We start from the raw sequence: 6,000 nt of genomic DNA on the forward strand, positions 1-6,000 counted from the left end.
TTTCATAACTCATAATCATGGCACATTTCTATTTTGTTGCTTAGCAAATATATACTTCTACACGTACAACATTTGTCTTATTAATTTTATATATCTGAAATCCTGTCAATCTAAAACATCAGAAGTGAAAATTCAAAGTGATTACCTCAAAAGATAAAAGCAATCATATATTTTCATTTTGGAGATTTTCTCTTGAATGGCAATTTTGGTATTAATCTGAGAAAGACTTAACCTCAGAAAAGTCTTCTTCATTCAAGATATTAGTGAAGTTTCAGGGTTAAACTAATTCCATTATGATCTTGGCTTTTTAAAACCCATAAAGTCTTGATTCAGGTTTGGCTTATCAAGCTTTTTTTGCTTACCTATTATTTTATCTGAGAAAACTCATAATTTAGAGTCTCTCTGACACATTAACAAACAGGTCTGATGAAGCAATTAACATTCTTCTTCAAATATATAATAGAATTGTGGAAAACACAGAGCAATCATGATGACTTCCATGTCCCCTTTGCCTTTAGTTACTTTTTTATTAAGAAAAGTATGGGTTGAGCAGGCATTACTATCTCCTGGAGCTGCTTTCTACAGCTAAGATGTACATACAAGTTCATTTTCTTATGTCAAAGGACAAGAAAAATCATATTCAGTGTGAACCAAATGTACAGGCATTCACTGCTGGCCCCGATCCAGGGAATGAAGAGCTCCAAGTCCACCCTTGGCTAAACTCAAAGATCCTGGTGTTTGTGACACACTGGGCAGCAAAGAGAAACTTTTGGAAAAACAAATTTAAACCCTTTGGCAGAATCTTGAACTTGTGACTTCATTCTTATGAGTGCATCTGTCTGTACAAGAAATTGATTTATTTTTATGACACTTTTTTGTGTAGCTGATTTATTCAGGTTTTTTTTCTCTTGTTTGCTTACAATTGATGCTTATCTCAGTTCTTCACTTTTGATAGTCTCATAAATCCTACCAAAGTAGCCTGTTTCTAGATGATGTAGCACACCTAATCTCACTTCAATCAAAATATTAAATATTCTGCATGAATTTGTAAAACTGTAACATATCAAGATACAAACTAACATAATTATCCCTAATTCAAGTTAATTCTCTTACACAGAGACCTGTCTCTGAACACAGAGATCTTCATAAACCTTATGTAAATAGCAGAATATTAACTCATAAGGACTAACTTTAGGGTAGCTGAACATAGGAATTTGTATATTCTGGGTTAGCAATATTTATTTGGTAATCATCACAAATATTAACATAATAATTTTATGCTGTTTACTTTTATCTAAGCCTACATTCAATAGATATCTCTGCCTTAAGTGTACTATTATCTTGAGTTTTTACTTCATATAACCCCCAGACAAAAAATGAAATTGCACTGAAACTTCATCAGTAAAATGCTCTCCTCTGTGCTAAGATTTTAGGAGACAAATGCAAAAGGCTTGACTCCACAATAATCAGCTAATTTTTTCTACTGTCACCATGGTGTATTAAGTCTTTACTCATTAAGGTCACAGTTCTTAAATAAGATTTGCAAGTTGCAAATGTCTAGTTATGAATACATGAGCTGAAAATGTGCAGTCATAAAATTTACCAGTCCCACAGCTCAACATTTACAATGAATGAATTGGAGGAGATTTATGAAGTTGTATGGTGGTCTTGAGCAGGTGATGTCAATGGCCAACCTCACAGAATGTTGGACATTTTTTTATATATTTCAAGAAGGTGTATAATTCAGTGAAGAAGAATATAAGAGTGTCTTAAAGTAACTTTGGAGGCAAGCACAGGCTCAGGCGTATCTTTCTTATTATCATGATAAAAACATGACCAAATTGTTTGAAGCAGAGTTCTATTTTTCTCTAACACATAGTCTCAAGTAATCCTGCTCCTGGTGAGATCACTGACTTTAACAACCAGTGGTTTTAATGATCATTAAGCTTGCCAGCTGACTAAGAGTGAAATAGACTGTGTCTCTTTCGCCATAACACTCCCTCAAGCCAGCCAGTCCATCAGATACACCACACATAACAATCAATAAAAGAGCACTTTCAATCTTGCCTTCTTCCCACTGTTACTGAGGTCACTAAATCTCTATTGTCAAACACTTAATTAATTCTTATCAGTAGTGACTCCCTGACATCACAATAATATTCCGTGTAATGCCTCGAGAGGAGAGTTTCCAACACCAAATAAGACAGTGTTCTTCAGAAAACTGAACTGCTCTTGGACATTGCTCTTGGAAAAGTTGAAAAGAACAATATGTGGCAATAAAGACTGTTTTAGTTTAGTCTTTTTTTCAAAATAGCTGGCCATGTAATTGTAGAACTAGTTTAACACCTTGGTCTCTAATTTTGTGTCTGCATTGTTCTATTTTTATTTTAGAAGCACCGTCAAGGTATTTAAACACTAAAACATAGAAAGTTATAACAGTCTACATACTTTGATAACCACCATTTAGATACTGTAAAGCATTTGAATTTCTTAACGCATGTTCATAACTGTAATGCAAACAGGAGGCATATCATAAACAACTTTAAAGTAATTTTTTTCCAATTTCATATATTTCTGCCAGTAACATACAAAATTTTGTACAAATAGATATTTTGTATGAACACATGAAGTGCATTTATGATGGTGTTTTCCTAAGACTCCTTTCAGAGGTGTATCATGATAAGAGAGAAAATCCTCAATATTTGATAGATTCCTATTTTATATCCACAAGAGTGAAAGAATTTTTGAAGCTATAATACATGAAGTCTCCATCTTCCTTAGACCAAAATATTTATGTCTTTCCTTCAAAAATACATCAGTTCTTGTCAGTCTTTCAAGAATGCCTAGTAGCTTGTACTGCTATGGTGCTTCTCATTGCTAGTCAAAGTACTCATCAATTGTGCTTTTTCATACTTTTTGTTCTAAAAGTAGCTAAGTAAACAATTTATTTTTTCAGCATTTCTTGATTGCTAATAACACTGGGAAAGATGCTTTCATTTCAGTTTCACACAGATACTTTCTGCAGTTTCAATTTATATGAATTTGCCTCAATCCATAGTTTTATTCATTCATTTGAACTTTAGGCAACGATCATTAGAAGGAAACAATTTTTCTCCTTTTTCACATCAAAACTATGCAAATTAATGAACAGAACTATTTTATTTCTCACTGGGGAACAACTGCTGGTTTTATTTTCTGCTTCTTCTCCTCCCACTCACTTAACCATTACTCATTAACATTGGTTTATATAGCAGAAAGTTGTAATACGGTCATGATTTTCAATAGGTAGTCATGTATATAATGGAAAATTAAACTGAGTCATAAAAACTTCTTAACAAGTGCAGAGATTTCAAGAGTTCTACGGATTTTAGCATGGGAGATTTGACAAGAAAGACCTCATATGGCAAACAAGGCAGAAGGCAGTTCTCAGGGTACCTAGAATACAGTGTGTTCTTGACACATGGCTCTTCAAGACACTCTAAAGCCATTAATTTGACTTTCCACAATTTCAATTTTCAAAAAATTCTATCAAATATAAAAATCAAAAATGGCATCTTTGTAAACTCCTAAATCTCTGTTCTTGTTGAAGAATTGAGTTGTCAGAGGTAAGATTCAGAAAAATCTATTGCTTCTCAGACTTTCTGCTTTTCTTTTCAACATCATGAAATTATATGATTACATATGTTAAAAAAAAAAAAAGTCCAAGTATTTTGGACAGGAGCCTAAGTCATATTTTAAATAATATATTTTAATAAATATTCCTTCTCCTGCTAGTCTCGATTTCAAATTAATTTTCTTTTTTTTTAAATCCTATTTCCAAATAAATACATTTTCTCAATATAAATAAATCTTTCAATTAACTCAACTCTGAGCAGTTCCCAAATAATCTGTTCTTGTATCTTTCCCTAAACAGGATCCTACTGGTCAGTGGCAGAAATAAAATAGGGAAAAAAAAAATCCCGAAAAAATGAAACCGAACCAAACTCCCGAAACAAAACAATTCTTTTGTAGCTTGCTTCTCTCCTCTCTTTCATCCTACATTTTGTCCCTCTGTTATTTCATATAATAATCTATTGATCCACTCTTATTTTATAAACCATCTACCATCCTCTGTACTCCCAGTGCATTCCCTGGATTCCTTTGTACCTTCACTATTATTCTCCTTTCCTTTTCAAACTGATGTCCCTTTCTGTCGTCAAAGTGCCAGTGTCTCTCTGTGTCTTTTACCGTCCCTTCCACCAATCTCTTAGTTCTCAAACTTCCCTTTTAAGTTTTGCTAGCCACGCTTTTCCATGCCACCACCTCTTGAACTAGTGAAGGCCCTCTTCTGTTCAGTATCCCTGCTTTTCCCTACATGGAAGCTATTCCTAGCTATTCAACATAGAGGAAAAACTCCTCAGTGCACATGGTTTAAAACAAATCAGGATTGATTGATGTAATTCATTGATTTAATTATTGATATGTAATTAAACAGCAATCAGTGAGCTATGCACACAGGCACAGTGTCTGTGATAAAACTGTTAAACCACAACAGGAAGACAATTCACAAAGGGTCTTTAAATTTTTAAATTCTGTAGATGTTGATTAGCATTATTTCATGAGTGACACAGAAATGGTCTTGCCGTGTACACAAACACATCCACATATGCACTCAGTGCAGGTTTGCATGTGTGTCTCCCCCTCTCTGGGCCAAAGATGTGCATCCCCTAATCTGCAGATCCCTCTGGGAGAGGTGTGGGTGCTGCAGCTCTGCCTGATGACACCTTCGCCTGTGATACCACTTAGGGGACAAAGACTTTCAGACATACCGTGTCCCTACTTCCTCCCCATCTCTCATTCTTTATGCAGTTTTCTTTCTTTTTTTTTTAATCAGACCATGACATTGCCCTCACTGATCACTTATTCAAAATCCCTGCGCACTTTGTCATAATGTTCTTGTTTTTTAAGAGAAAGAACCTATAAACATCCACTGAGTGACTCACCATCATTTTTCTATATCTCTTCTTAGTAGACTGCTTTCTTGTGACAGATGAGAAAAAGTTAACAAAGCTTTTGATATGCTGAGATCATCCTGCTGATCAATGCATTCCCACTATCTTCTTTCACTCCTTTTGTTGATATCCAGTTTCTTTACTTTTATGTTATATTTGTAAGTTTTATGTGTGTGAGGGGGAAAATGGTGTTGTTGTGTTCTTGTAGCGTCAAAACAGCATTATTTTTCTCCATGTTTTGAGGTTCAAGCCATACAGTAATATAAATTGCAATATTTTGTAAAAAACACCATGCATTGAATGAGTGTTTGTTCAGGGACTGCTCCATTACATAAAGGAATTGTGTGCTCTAATAAAGTATCCTTCAGAAAAGAATACAACCATTCCAAAAATCACATAAACAAAGGATCCAAACATGAATAGAGCACCAAGCAATTATCAAGGAACTGGTGTCCTTACTCACAGAAATATGAATGTCAGAAACAAATAGCACAAATCCCTCACTACTTTCAACCAGCATTATGGAGAATAGTAACAGATGTTAGGTTATTTTAAAAAATCTAAAAATATTATGCATGTCTCTGATACAGCAGATGAGCATTAAAGGCTCAAGTTGTTTGTGGGGTTTCACATATCCTTTTTTTTTTACTTTATTAATAATTTTTCAGTTTGCATATGGGAGTATTTAAAATAGAAAAAAATAACTCAGAGTAGAAAAAGGTGAAATGCCAGCCAGGTATCAAGACAGCACTATTTTTATTTTGAGAAATGGCTTTTCTTCTTTTGTTTATGAGGGAATGCTGTTATCTTGGTTCTTTCAAAGCATGTGATAAAAACCTGCCAAAGAGAATGATGGGCACTGCACTCATAGAGCCACCATTCCATTTGAAAAAGGATCCTTACATGATGCTCTATGTGCCATCATAAATCCTATGACACCTACAGTCTCATAATTACCAGCATACTTTGCTTTCTTCTACCCCTTGGGTCTCCCACTTGCTTCAGTAGC

The sequence above is a fragment of the Chamaea fasciata genome, unplaced genomic scaffold (assembly GCF_029207755.1).
Source record: "Chamaea fasciata isolate MVZ Bird 193981 ecotype frontalis unplaced genomic scaffold, bChaFas1.0.hap1 SCAF_1, whole genome shotgun sequence".
NCBI classification, from domain to species: domain Eukaryota; kingdom Metazoa; phylum Chordata; class Aves; order Passeriformes; family Sylviidae; genus Chamaea; species Chamaea fasciata.